This window comes from Charadrius vociferus, unplaced genomic scaffold (genome assembly GCF_000708025.1).
Source record: "Charadrius vociferus isolate BGI_N301 unplaced genomic scaffold, ASM70802v2 scaffold65, whole genome shotgun sequence".
In the NCBI taxonomy this organism is placed as follows: Eukaryota; Metazoa; Chordata; class Aves; order Charadriiformes; family Charadriidae; genus Charadrius; species Charadrius vociferus.
In genome coordinates this window covers 905,275-918,705 of record NW_009649293.1, presented here as the reverse complement: position 1 = coordinate 918,705, position 13,431 = coordinate 905,275, and positions in this window count along the sequence as shown.

The following is a 13,431-nucleotide window of genomic DNA, read 5'->3' as shown; positions in this document are numbered from 1 at the left end:
CTGGAGAAAGAAAGACAAGACACAGAGAACAAGATTTTAAGGTAGTATGACTTCATTGTGTTTAACATCTGGAAAATATCAGACGGTAAGACAGTCAGAGTAGGTCATTCCTCCTTTATAGCTTTACCCAAGGCAGATCTCTGCTGCCAGCTAGCCTCTTCCATCCTCCATCTCACTCGATACAAGAGCTGTAGTTGAGCACCTCTCATATTGTATAAGGTTGAAAGGGGAAGGAACAGGTTATGGCTTTTTGCTAAGTAATAACTATTTCCCCCGGTTTTGGAAGATGCCTTCTCTGGCTCTTAAGAGTAATATTTTTATGTTATCTTAAAATCATTTACTTATATGCCTCATAATTGTGTTATTGGTCATTGTACTTCCACACTCCCTTCCAAGACATTTGAGGAGGTCAAGACATTTCAGGAGGCCAGTTTGGCTCACCAGGAATGTCAGGACTCAGTTCAATGCAAAAAGCAATCTACAGGTGGTGGAAGCAGGGACAGGCTACAAAAGAGGAATTTAAAAGTATTGCTCAGGTCATGCAGGCATGGTGTCAGGAGAGTCAAAGTTCAGCTCAAAATGAGACTTGCAAAGGACACTGAGGGCAACAAGACCTTTTACCACTGCATTAGTTCAAAAGTAAGGAAAACAGAAGCCCATTGCTCAGTGAGGTTGGTGATTTAGTGACAGTGCACACAGACAATTCTGAGGTAGTCAGTGCCTTCCTTGCCTGAGCTTTTCCTGGCAGGTCTCACAGATGACTGTGATTAGAGGCAGGATTCAAGGAGGGGAATGACCAGCCAAGGATGAGAATTGAATCAAGGATTACTTGAGAGATTTCAACTCATACAAGACCCCCATGGTTGACTTGGAGAAGGATGACCAATGGCCTCAAATGATCTATGTCTATCATCTTTGAAAGTTTGTGGAGATTGCAAAGGCCACTGACAAACAGAGAAAAGCAAATGCTGCACCCATCTTCAAAACGGGAAAAGAGGATGATCCGGGAAACAAGAGGTTAATCAGTCTCATTTTAGTCCCCGGGAAAATGATGGCACGAGTGTGTGTGTGTGTGCATGTGACTGGGATATCCTTCAGACATCAATCTTGTCCTTCAATGAGTAACAAAATATTTTAGGGGGTGTTGTTCTGAATGAACAATTGTAATAGCAGCTAAAATTTATTTGGCTCCTGCACAAAGGAAGAGACCCAAAGTAAAATTACTTAGTCATTTTACCTATAAACCTGAAAGATATTTTTGCTTTTTGGTGCCACAAGCATCTTCCTGGCCACTTTCTTCATTAAAGAGCAGCAAATGAATTCAAACCCTGGGAGTTCATTTGCTTTTAAAATAATCATAGAAACTTTTCAAAGAATTTTTCACTTCAAATATTTCTAATAAAAGTTGTTCAAAGCAACAATATTACTCAGTTACACCATATTTGTTAGTTTTTTAACTCAAATGTAATATAAAGACTTCAGGATTATAGAAATAAATAAAATGATGGATTTCTTGCTTTCTTAAAATGAATAAAACATTATTTTGTTTTCCTTTCAACTTATCCTGAATTTAGTGCATAACAAATGGGAAAAACAAAGTCTGAAAGTCTGATTTAATCAATGATTTTTTTTCCAACTAAAGTTTTTTTGCTTGTATTTTTGTTTTTATTCACTGTGTAAAAAATGGAATTTCAACCAACAGTATTATTTTTTTTATGTGAAGTTTTGATTATGTCAATGTTCTAATTTTGGGGAAAACTTTGAACATTTTTTTTTTTTGAAATGCACAGTTTAAGTTTAATCCTCCCTAACTTTTATTTTCATGAAACACAGCATTCTTTCTCATCAGATTAAACAAAAAAAATCAAGATGTTATTCTAAACAGTTGTAACAAAATAAAACAAAAAGTCCTTACTTTAAAACAAGTTGAAAAAATATAAGTAATACAGGTAAAAAATAATTTTCAATCAGTTCCTATTTGTCAATGTCCTTGAAGAGTTTAATCTGTTCATTGGCTTTACACTTGATCAATGTATCAAAACTAAATGTCATTAATGTACTATGACAGTTAATTCCAGACCAGTTTATTTTTCCTCCATTGATCTTACCAAAGTTACTGACTTCTGCCCTGATGTTCAGACACATGAGAAAATGTAGCAGTGGATAACAGAATAGAAAATGTTTTGTGAAAACACTCCTATAGCTATCAAGCAGCTCCAAAATGACACTTTTTTTACTTACTCTCTCTGTGCTCCTGCTTGCTTCATTAATGACAGTGAATGGTTGCCACATTCTCTGTAAAACAGCTTTTACATGGACAGAACAATAGAGCTTTAACAACCGATAAATAACTAGAGAGATTAAACCAAGCTGCAAGTAGTATAAGGCCATTAAACAAGTCCATAGCACCAATATAATAAGATTTTGTGTAATAGTTATAGGTCAGAGAATGACAGTCATGAGAATAATTTTAAAACCATGAGACTTGCTGTAATAGGTTTTTTGGATGGGGGAAAATCATGTGCTGTTTTATAAGACAGTAACAGCATTTTAACACAGATTTACAAGTACTTGACGTGTCCTGCGTATTTTCCAAATTAATTGAATTCATAATGTCAGATTATAGCTATGAGTTTAATATAAAAGTGTTACAAGAACAGACACAGAGCTAAGAAATTATTAAGCACATGAGCAAGGTATTGACCGGACGGTTTTACACTATGTCAGAATTTTAACAATGGGCTAACTGAGTCCCCAAGTGTTAAGATATCTGTAATTCATCAGCGACAAAACCAGATGGGAAGTTAGGTACCAGCTGCCTTCTAATCAGGGAGTAGAAGCTGCTTCAGTAGGAGAGCTGCGGTAAGCAACTTGCTCTTCAGATTTGAGAGCTGTGACAAAGAAAAGCTCTCCAAGCGTGAGAGCTCACTGCTATTAACCTGGTAGGCCTGAAACGAGGAGCAATTCAAGTTAACCACCTATAAAAAATGTCAAGCTGCTCCAGTCAGGGGTGGCAAATCAATTGGAATGATAATACAGAGATCATGTTTTGAATGATGTTGCATTATTTCATTGCATGTCTGTGACTATATGAGTCAAGTGGAAAAGAAAATGAGTGAAGGCTGAGTAGATCTAAGAAGCATGGAGTAAATCTCTAAAGAGCACATCTAAATTATCGCCTTCCTGTGGCTATCAAAAAGGGTTACAGATGAGTAAAAACTTATACAAAATGGAAATGTCTGACATTTTTCTGCTTATAAATTTTTTAATTAGCTGATAGTATGGGCATTCAGAAAACTGTGAAAAGCAAGGGAGGAATAACCCTTGGAATTAGCAGAATTTCAGTGCTCTTATCTAATTGGTTCTCTGATATTTTCAAGCAAAAATAAGTTTAAGTAAGATAAGTAGATTGCAGGATTTTTTTCTCTGTTTTGTTCCCCTCTCTGGTCTCCCCAGTGCTCCTAAATGACATGGAGCATCTTTCAAAATGCGCATATCTCTCAAGAGAATACATCTTTCCTCTTAAGAATCTACACAACTCATATGGATTAAGAAAATAAACCTTTTTTTCACAGGAAGAAATATTTTTATTTCATTTCTCATGGAAACTGGAGGCTGTGTGCAAAAGAACTGCCCTATAGAAGACTGTCTTTCTGAAGGAATAGGTTGTCTGCTATGGGATTCCTCTGTGATATAAAACAACTCACGTAAAATGTTTTCACAGGTGACCACTATTTAATTTGAGGTTCCTGGGGCATAACTTACAGAAATGCAGTGCACTCTTATCTTTGATGTTGGTCACTGAAAACTCTGCTCTGAACACAAAGTACTGTGTAATGCTACCATGGATCTTTTGTATTCAAAATCATTAGAATTTTTTTTTTTTTAAATTGAGCTTTAAACTCTCTTTGATTTAATTCCTTTATTATATAAAATGCCGATAATAATTCTTCACCTTACATGGGTCTTCTGAAGAGAGATAGGTTTTGGAAAGGAATAAGAACATTGAAGTTGAGGCATCTGAGAAAGAGTCACTGAAAAAAGAAAACAACCACACCACAAAAAAACAGACCCACAGTTATTTTGCATTTTGTGGTGATTTATATGAAGCCAAATAGGTAATACATGGGAAAGACACGAAGTGAATAAAGATAAATACTGAAAAATAGTTATTCTGTGAATATATAATAGCAGATAAATAATAAATATAAAATATAATAATATATTAAAAGATAATAATATAATAAATAATAAATATAGTGTGAAACATTCTATGGAATTGGATCATTAAAAATGTATCACTATTGTGAAAATATATGCAATCAGATACATGAAATTATGTTGAATTTTCCCTAACTTTTGAGTTCTTGATTGTCAGCATTCTGACAATTCTATTTTTTTTATTTTATTTTATTTTTTGGAAATCTGTATTAGAAGGTATCAAAAGATATTTAGTAAAGTGCTGAACAAAATTTTTGAGGCTATTGTTTTAATAGGTAGGATATAATTTCAAGCTATTCATAATGGGTGTTCTGTTGTTCAGTATTTTGTATACCTTTGCACAAGACTGCAAACAGAAATAGAGTTCTTTTATAAAATAAAAATACACAAATAAGCCTTAAATCAATCCTCCCACTACAAGCACTGAGCTTACTTTTACATGCTTGGTTATTCAGGTAACCAAATAATAGCTTAATGCTCGTTCAGGAATTATTTATTCAGTTAGACATAAACTTAATAAGCAGTGAGTTAAAATTGGTGTACAGCCTGTTAATAGTCATTTGAGGGAGAGGAATAAAGCAATGAAGCAAACCAAAGTGACAATCTGTGACAAGTCAAGCCCCTTAAAATGACAAAAAAAACAAAGTGGTTTGGACAAAGTACTTGAAATACCAAGTTTGTCACTGGTATTACCAGTGTGCCATGTGTTGTCGCTACAAAAAGTCAGAAGTAGTCTCTATAAATAAATTCTAAATCTACCCGAGTTGTTATTCCTAGGTACTTGTATAAGTGGTTTATCACAGAATAACAGAATGAATGAGGTTGGAAGGGACCTCTGGAGGTCATCTGGTCCAACACCTTTGCTCAAGCAGGGCCACCTACAACCAGTTGTCCATATCCATTTCCAGATGGCTTTTGAATATCTCCAAGGTGGGAGACCCCACAACATTCCAGTGCAACCTGTTCCAGTGCTCAGTCACCCTCACAGTGAAAAATCCTGATAGATGAAACTCCTTGTGTTTCAGTTTGTGCCCATTGCTTTTTGTCCTGTCGCTGGACACCACTGAAAAGAGCCTGGCTCCACCCTCTTTGCACCCTTCTTTCAGGTATTTGTGCACATTGGTATGATCCCCCTGTGCCTTCTCTTCTCCAGGCTGAACAGTCCCAGCTCTCTCAGCCTTTCCTCATAGGAGTGATGCTCCAGGCTTTTAATCATCCTTACAGCTCTTCACTGGATGCAGCACTCCCACTGCAGCCTCACCAGTGCTGGATAGAGGAGAAGGATCATCTCCCTCAACCTGCTGGCAACACTTCTAATGCAGCTCAGGGTACTATTTACCTTCTTTGCCACAAGCGCACATTTCTGGCTCTTGTGCAACTTTGTGTCCATGGGGACACCCAAGTCCTTTTCTGCGAAGCTGTTTTCCAGCTGGGCAGCTCATAGGTGGTTTGCAACATTTATCAAAGTACTTTGATGAAGAAAATGATTCAACCAAAACCAAGTGATTTAATAAATAATGAAAATGACTGTAGATATAAACTTAAACCAAGGCCAAGGAAAGAGAAAATACCCCACTTCCTGAATTGCAGCATAAACCAAATTATAAATAAAACCACATGCATGAAGACAGAAATGCCATCATAAAATTGGAGGAAGTTTATGATAAATATAAAGTAGAATTACACATGCTTGGTTTGTATTTCCCTCAGTTTTCAACTTAGTCATTATGACCTTGACAATGTTTTATTAGAATGAATGTGGGTTATTTTCTGGGTTGGTTGTTTGGTTTTTTTTTCTGCCATTCGGAGAAAATTCAGGAGAAAATGGAAAATACCAGATGAAGCATTGATGTTTCTTTGAAACTACAAAGCCAAACTTAAAGTTGTGTGTGCATGTATTAAAGCAAAATCCCAGGAATCCTGAAAGCCAGTATCATTCAAGCACCAAATTCTGATTATCCCAGTTACCTATCTATCTTCATGCATTAAATTCCATTTAACATACCCCACCATTGCTATAGTCTCTCTGTTCTGGATCTACTTTATGTAAACATTGCTGAACATAATACTTCACAGAAATTCGTCTGAGCTTTTACAGTCGCATTAATTAAGACCTTTTCTACTGAAATGCCTCATTCAGCACATCTTAGAATTCTTTGTTTGCTGGTTTAGGCTGTGTCGTATTCACAGATGACAGTCACGCTGGGTCAGTTAGCATTCCCTGGGACAGTCTCAACTCAGTACCTAGGTGGCACAAAATTTTCAGTTTTCCTATTAGTTCCTGCCCAAGATCTATTTTGTGTTATTTCATTTTTTTTTAACTTCTACTCCTCTAATCTTCAAAATCATCTGCATCACATATGTTATTAAACCTAATTTCTGCATGTCTTGGAAGTTTTAAAAGCATCATATTACTCTAAAAGAAGCAATTGGTGAGATGAAAATACTAACAAAACCGCTCCATGTGGGGGAAATGCAGGTGTACTTGTGTGTCTAATGTAAAGTCTTGGGGATAACTGCTCTAAAGAAAGGGATAGCCAGGTGAAGTTTAATAGCTGAGATATGCGCTGAGTCAACAGACTGTGTGACTGATTCTTCTAATGATAATTCTGGCCTTATCTCTGTAAGTGCTGCATTCAGTTTTGGAACCCCCAACACAACAAAGACATGGACCTGATAGAGCAGATCCAGAGGAGGACCATGAATATAATAAGAGGGATGGAACACATCTCCTATGAGAAAAAGCTGAGAGAGTTAGAGTTGTTCTGCCTGGAGAAGAGAAGTCTCTGGGGAAACTTGATTGTGTCTTTTCAATACTTAAAGGGCTTATAAAAAAGACAGAGAGAGGCTTTTACTGGGGCCTCTAGTGACAGGACAAGGGGTAATGGTTTTAAACAGAAAGAGGGTGGATTTAGATCAGCTACAAGAAATAAATTCTTTCCAATGAGGTGGTGAGACACTGGAACAGACTGCCCAGGGAAGTTGTGGATGTCCCCTCCCTGGAAGTGTTCAAGGTTAGGTTGGATGGGTCTTTGAGCAACCTGGGCTAGTGAAAGATATCCCTACCCACAGCAGTGGGGTTGGACTAGGCAATCTTTGAAGGTCCCTTCCAACACAAACTATTCTGTGATTCTATGGTTCTCTGACTCTATGAAAACCTATGAAGCTGTGAAAACTGGAAGTGTGATAAGGAAACAGATCTACAATCTGTAAATGTGTTATATTTAGAAGTGAACACTCCACCCCATGTCCCAAAAATAGTGTTATACTGAAAGGTAATATAAACAATATTCCCAAACATAAAACCTGAAACAAACAGTGTAGATATGTAATAAATCAATCTGTTTTATCTTTTTGTGTACCTACATATGCATATATGCATATATGTATGAAATTATGAGCAAACTGTAAGAGCTCAACTGTATAGCTTGTAACATAGCAATGATATGGCCCAGATTTCTATGTGAACATGAAGAAATCAGAGAAATTCAATGGTAAAAGATGTGAAATAGGAATAAGAGAATGGACTGTACCAACGAAAAGAAAAGTAGTTGTCTTATTTGAATAGAAGAGGATGTTCTAAACTGAAAAAGGCTAAAGTAACCTTACGAGTCTACGAAACCTTAAAAAGTAGTTATAAATTCAAGCTATACTAAGAAACATACAGGCCAAATATCAGGGGAGAGGGACTATGATTGTTAGGACACTTACGTAATGGAACAAGCTGCCATGGGAGGATGTGAAATCATCTTTGTAGGGGATAATAAAAGTTAAGTGGCATTCACATATCCCAAATATTGCTGAGACGTGCAACATCAGTTTTTCCTAAGTAAAAGATGAGACAGTGACCACTCGAAGATTTTTAATACAAAATTATTGTGTTCTCTACATGACTGTTCCTCATCCTCGCAACAGGCAACCATACAAATGAGTCACTTCATTTCCAACTTGACTCACACTTTAAAGGGAGTTATCTTTCCCAGAAGCTTTCATTATTACTACTCCAGAATTTGCAGTACATATTTTGTGGCTTATATCAGAGAAGCTGGCAAATTGAGATGAAAAATGTGGTCCTTTTTCACGAAATCAGGTTGACTATGGTTTTACACTAGAAACTAAGAAGCAAAAAACCAGAAATAATTTTAATATATCAACATTTTTAGTAGATAGTCACTTCTTCTGTGTGCATTTAAAAATATTTTTTAAGAACGAAAACAAAACCTTTACTCATATATTATTCTTAAAAATAAGCTATAATACAGAATAAAACCAGAATTATTTTCCATCATTAATGTTTTCTTATTCAGTCAATATACCATAAGAATACTGAAAAAAATTGACCAGTCACCTTCCCTTGTGCATAGATGTGTGTGAGCTTTAATTTCAAACTTCTGCATTTTTAAACATAGTGAGTAATATATGAGAAACAATGTCTTTTAAGGCTTTAATTTCTTTGTTTCCCTTCCCTTACTATCATGAAATCTCATAAATTCTGTATAAGTCAGGTTTTCTAAAAAACATTACCTACAAGTAAAGACTATTGTGCCTTCCTCTCCAGAAATAGAAAAGTCAAGAGTATCTAGGAAACTGTTTTGTTTGGGATTTTTTGTTTGTTTTGGTTTTGGTTTTACCTGTTCTTTTCAAATTTCATCATTTCTTATTAGCTGTAGCTCCTTAGTGATAGGTGGGTTTTTTAGAGAATCCACATTTGAAATTCTCTTGCTCATAGACAAGATGGATGGTTAAACAGATAATGCAATCTGTACAATCTGATTCATAGTGCCTTGGTTTCGGTTACTTTTCTCAGCTTCCAAGGAACACAATGACCTTGTCAGCTTCTTCCGCTGAAAATAGGAACAAGAGTAAAATGGTCTGTCTTAACAGTGTACCCGATCATTGAAGAATGAATAATATTAAGATTTACCATCATTACTTTAAATGGAATCCCACTTCAAGAATTTGTGTTCAAATTTATTTGTGGTTGTTTTTCTTCTTAAAAACATCATTGCTTGCATAACTTCTTATACTACAGAATGAGGAAAAGTTCTGTGGATTACGAAAGGGCATTTGTTTGCATGCATTTTTTTTTTACTCAATGTCATTTAACCATCTGTTCTTTATCTTTCTCTTTTCTGAGGTTTCCCTTCTAACTTTATTCACCTCTACCCACAGAGGAAAACTGATGTCTTCACAGAATAAAATAGCTTTCCTAATCTTTCTCTGTTTTCCTGTCTTGTACTAAAACATGTCTGTCTTTCCCTCCTCTCAAGCACATCACATTTCCTCATTGATCAATCTAATTTCTGAAACCATGCAAAAAATATAGGAGAAATTAAAGAAGAGACAAAGTGCAAAGAACTGTATTAACACAACTGAAATAGAGAAGCTGGAGAAAAGAGATAAAGAAAAAAAAAAGAACAAAAATATATGACAGCAACATAAGCACACAGAAAATAAGAATGAAGATGTATTAAGGAACAGAGAAGTTGGAAATATGGCAGCTGGAAAAGGTCATAGGAGCTATGGGCCATTCAAACACCCTTAACTTTCCTAATGGAGTGCAGCACACTAAGGTGATGGAGCTGCAACTCGAAAGAAACAACTGCTGTCTAATCTGATCCTTCCAGGTAATTATTCAAAAGTTATTAGTTGTCATCCCTTGGGACCCTGTAAGCCTGCCCTATAGAATGTAAGGGAAACATAAAACACATGCTTCACAGTTACTTTTAATTTGGAAGCTTTTTTTTTTTTCCTTGTTATGTCCTTTGTCACTTCACAATCTTGTTCCTTCAACAGAATGTTTTGTATGAGAAAGTTTTGGGGACAAGGAAGCAGGATTTGGGTTATTGCTTTATTAATGATCAAAATTAAAGAATTAGCGAAGCTTTATTATATACTAGATCAAAAATTTAATGATACAACATAGCCCACGTTAGTGTTTTAGGAATAATGCAATTAGCCAAATCATAACATAAAAACAATTATAAAAATAATAAAGGTTGTGGAATTAATTCTGGAAACCTCAAGACTTATGGTGATTTAGACACTCAGCAGGGTGGACTGAGCAAGGGTTGTTCCCTGGTCCATACAACTTCCTATAAAGTCTGCTTATTAATTCATATCAACAGACTTTCAGCTTCAGCTAAAGAGAGTATACAAACTCAGAAACGACGGCTTAAGGTTTGTGCTGGGAGCCTTCACAAATCTTCTGGCAGTGCTCATCCAGCAAGTTTGGAAGTGACTTGGTAAAGCTGAACAATGTGAGTGACAACACCTTGGTTGACTTTCTTCATCTGCCTTAGCAGTCACAGGAAAGTCGCTTTACTTGTCTCTCCCATATAATGATCCTCTGGTTGCTGTTTTGTTTTCATTTATATTTCTTTTTGGCTAAGGTGGATACCAAGCAGCAATTTAACTAGCCTCTGGTCTTTTCCCTTTTAACCTTCCCAGTCCTTATACCTGTATATCCTTTTCAGATCTTAGATTACAGAATTCCTTGAAAGTCCTGTGTGCCTATATATGCCGATTTCTGGGAAGAAACCAGAAACAAATATATTCGTATGTGTCTGTCCTTTAGATAACAAATACATAGTGTGCAACAATTGTTTGCAGGGAAATTGCTTCTGTATACCTTAGTGGAACTTGAAGATGGTAACAGAGCTGTACAGAAAGTACAGAAAGCACATGCTTTCATTTTTTAGCGCAGCCTATATTTTCCTTGATGAAGAATGAATGCCAGTGTACTGAAATTGAACAGCTAATGTTAGTGAGTTACAGTCAAAAGAGAAGCAAATTAAAATTCTCAGTGTCAGGATTAATCTTCTTTAGAAAAAAGTTTCAGTCATACTAGGCAGAAGAAGAAAAAAAAAGGACTTCATTCTCCTACTTTTATTTTTACTCATATTTTCAACTCACCAATGAATTACCTCTCAGGATCTTAAATGCTGCAGTTGACTGCCATAGACATCTATGTAGGTGTAGAAAAGGACCCAAGTCAATGAGTGTGAAGAAGTCCAGACAAAAAGATAGAACAATACAGATAGAATTTTATAAAAAACATCCTCCATTTTATACTGTTAAGCTTAATTTTCAAGATCTAACTAAGGAGATCAGTACCGGGGCATTTCTTGTTGACAGTTAAATAGATAGGCTGCTTCTGCAGCCAATCAGCAACAGTACTGAAAGTGTTCAATACAAACATTTGACTGAATTGACTGTACAGTTAAACGATTTGTCAAAATTTAATTTTAATTAAAACAATAAATTGCACAAACTTTACTATCGTTTGTGTGCACCAATATCTGTAGAATGCTACAATTCAACATTCAAAGTATTTTTTGTCCTGAAGATGTAATCCTTCTGAAAATATTCCTGGATTATAAATCTTTTGGAGTGTGTGCAGCATTAGCTATACTATTAAAAACATTCTGATGCTTAAAATTCCATGAGAGTACTACAGATAGGTAACATTTCCTTTGATAAGTTTTTTTTATTTTTAACGGAGGATAAGGATGTTACAAACAATCTCTAATTTTAGTTGAATTCAGTAAAACTTACTTGCCCCACATCTCCATGAAAAGAAACCTAAAAGCAATTTTTAATTCTTATGGTAATGTTTTTTGGAAGAAAATTTTGTTTAGGGATTTTTTTAAATATTAATTTCAAATGTAAAAAAATGAAATCTTGACTTCTATCAAAATGGCTCAAAATCTCTAAATCTGAAACAAGTTTTTTTTTATTTTGCTTTAAAGAACAACATTTTGACTGACTTAAACCACTTTTTGTTTTGATCAAAAAAAAGTTATCTTTATCTATGCATATATTTATTGATACACAATATCATACGCATATCAGTTATATAACTGTTTTCTATCAACTCACCCAGTTTAGCCACTGTGCATCCTAAAATCTAATAATTTTTAATTTTATTGGATAACATTAAAATGATTTCTGAAGCATCCCAAGGAGCTGATATAAATGAGGTCAGCAGATTTTATGTGTCTAATATGCTTAGATACACACCTGAACAACACATTAAAGGACTATCTTTTTTTCGGGCATATAGCTCTATTTTAAATCTGATGCATAAAGCAGAACACAATACACACCAATTTCTTCAGAAACAGCTAATGAGCAGAAGAATAATATTATGAGTTGATATGTTCTAATAATATTGCCTTCAGATAATAAAAGGATGGAAAAAACAAAACATGAGATTGCAGGGGGATAGTGAGAGGACAAACAAGGAGATCCAAGCTCCTTAGACAAAAGGTTTGGGTAATACTATGTGGGATACAGCGGAGAAGCATGACAGTAAGCCACTCTGATTGTCTCATTTCTTTTAACACGAGACACACTAATAGATAAACAGAAAATAAGTTTTAAGATCTCCCTGTCTGTTTTAAGCTCTCGCTTCGTTAAAAGCCCAGTAGTAGTTTTGATCTGTTGACACAGTATGATAGAAGCTCTAAAGATCACAGCAATTTGTGTCATTTATTTTACCAGTAACAAAAGGAGCTGGATATAAAGAACATAGATACAAAGAACAGACAGATTACTCAGGGGTAATAAATTAACATGCATATTATGAGTGGCAATGGCAACGTATTCCATCCTGGAAAACTAAACATTCATATTTTGATTTTTCTTAGCCTGAAATCAACACTGAAGCTGCCAATTCAAAGGTTAAGTTCTTGTTTTTCACTTTTAAATTTTTTTCTTTTCAGTAGTTCAAACCCCCACAAGATACATGTGCATCCAACTCAAACTTGTCATGAAAGGTCAAAACATTTTTAACTTCTTGATTAAACAAAAAAAAATATGTGTTTTTGTTAGTTCACAAAACAAAGCTACACACATATGTAGAAGCAAGAGCTTTATGAATAAAATTCCAGTCTTAAATAAACGATTCCTTCTTTCCAGTTTTCAGGGAGTAATACTCCCCAAATAAAGGGCCAGCCTGCTCTTATTAGGCAGTGCTCTTTACCCTGAGCAAGATCTGTTCAAGTACATATTAAATAAATGAAAAAATTATTAGTTATTAGCAGTGTCCAAATGACTGTTGATGAAATCTGAGAAAATGTAGAATTTATGTGACTTCACTATGAGCTCGTTTGAATTTACTAAAAAAGACATAGTTCGGTGGAGCAAAGGAAAGTTCTGACTATCTGTTGATTTATAAATTTAGGTTGGACTCTTACAATTTCCTTG